This window comes from Chiloscyllium punctatum, chromosome 28 (genome assembly GCF_047496795.1).
Source record: "Chiloscyllium punctatum isolate Juve2018m chromosome 28, sChiPun1.3, whole genome shotgun sequence".
In the NCBI taxonomy this organism is placed as follows: Eukaryota; Metazoa; Chordata; class Chondrichthyes; order Orectolobiformes; family Hemiscylliidae; genus Chiloscyllium; species Chiloscyllium punctatum.
Window position 1 is genome coordinate 50,844,536 of NC_092766.1, and position 1,771 is coordinate 50,846,306.

Consider the following 1,771-nt stretch of genomic DNA (forward strand, 5'->3'; position numbering starts at 1 on the left):
GTGACATTCTCAGAGACACTGTGTCACTCTCTGGCCCTCTCTAACCCTCTCTTAGACAAACACTGACACTCTCTGACACTCTCTGAGACACACTGTAACACTCTGACAGACTGTGACTTTCTCTGAGACAAACACTGACACTCTCTGAGACACAGTATGACACAATGTGACACTCTCTGACTCTCTCTAACACACTCTGAAACACACTGTGACACACTGCGACACTCTCTGACACACGGTGACATTCTCAGAGACACTGTCACTCTCTGGCCCTCTCTAACCCTCTCTTAGACAAACACTGACACTCTCTGACACTCTCTGAGACACACTGTAACACTCTGACAGACTGTGACTTTCTCTGAGACAAACACTGACACTCTCTGAGACACAGTATGACACAATGTGACACTCTCTGACTCTCTCTGACACTCTCTGAAACACACTCTAACACACTCTCCGACTCTCTCTGTCACTCTCTGAGAAACACTGTGACATTCTCTAACAGACTGTGACACACTGTGTTACTGTTTTACTCTGCATGCAACACTCTCTGACTCTCTATGAGACACACTATGACACTCGCTGACACTCGCTGACACACTGTGACACTCTCTGACTCTCTCTCTCTGACACACTGTGACACCCACTGAGACGCTGTGACACTTTCTGACACTCTGTGAGACAAACTGTGACACTCTTTGACACACTGTGACACTCTCTGAATCTATCTGACACACTATGACAATCTCTGACACACTGTGACACTCTCTAAGACACACCCTGAGACACACTATGACACTCTGACTCACTGTGACTCTCTCTCTGAGACACATTGTGACACCCTCTGACACTCTGAACACACTGTGACTGTAATAGAAAACTATCCCTTTACTGTGAAATTAATTATCCATCTACTGTAAATTTAAAAAAGAATGCTTTGTTTAAATCAAAACTGTTCTGAGCTTTGTAAACGATGCTTTGATGAAGGGTTGCAGTTAGCTTATCTCTGTTTGATTTCTGTAAGCATTCAACTCGGCCTTGCGATAGTCGAACTCAGCGAAAGCTGCATAACTGTTATGTCTAGCACCAGGGGATGAGAGGATAACAACTTGAGTTTCCCCAGTCTCTGCCCTTGAGAGTGTGATAAGGAATGCTATAAGGCAGGTGTCTTTGTAAATGTTTGGGTACTTATTGCATTGAGGCATCTGACTTAGTGTAATGGGTCAATCTTGTGAAATTTTTAATAAAGACCTTTGCTTTGCTCTTCCTAATTATTGAGTCAAGTCAATTTAATTTCCATGACAGTAAACTTGGGGTCTCGTCCTGGGACCCCGCGACTGGATGAGATTCTGAAGATTCCCAGGAAGCGCAGGTGCCAGCGCCTTGAAGGTCTTTCACTTCATCTCGAGCGCTGAATTGGACCTTTTGCGTGAGAGGACTGGGAATCTGTACATTGCCCTAGCGCCGGAGTTTCAAATCAATTAAGGTCGGGTAATAGTCGTGGTTTACGTAATCCAACATAGACAGTCATTCTAAGAGAATAAATACAGCAGGAAAAGGGTTCAGTGAACTCTCACGTGGTATTAGAGTAAAACTCCAGGGGAAGGGGATTGCTGTCTGAAGAGTGTTTAGGAGACAGCAAGGCTAAGGGTGGTTTTAGACTTGGAACGACCATTGGCTGAGTTGGACTCGCCGAAGACGTACCAGGTACGTGGTTTCTTGGTTTCCAACAACCAAGGCCTTGAGGCGGACACGCCCAATGTGAGAGGGG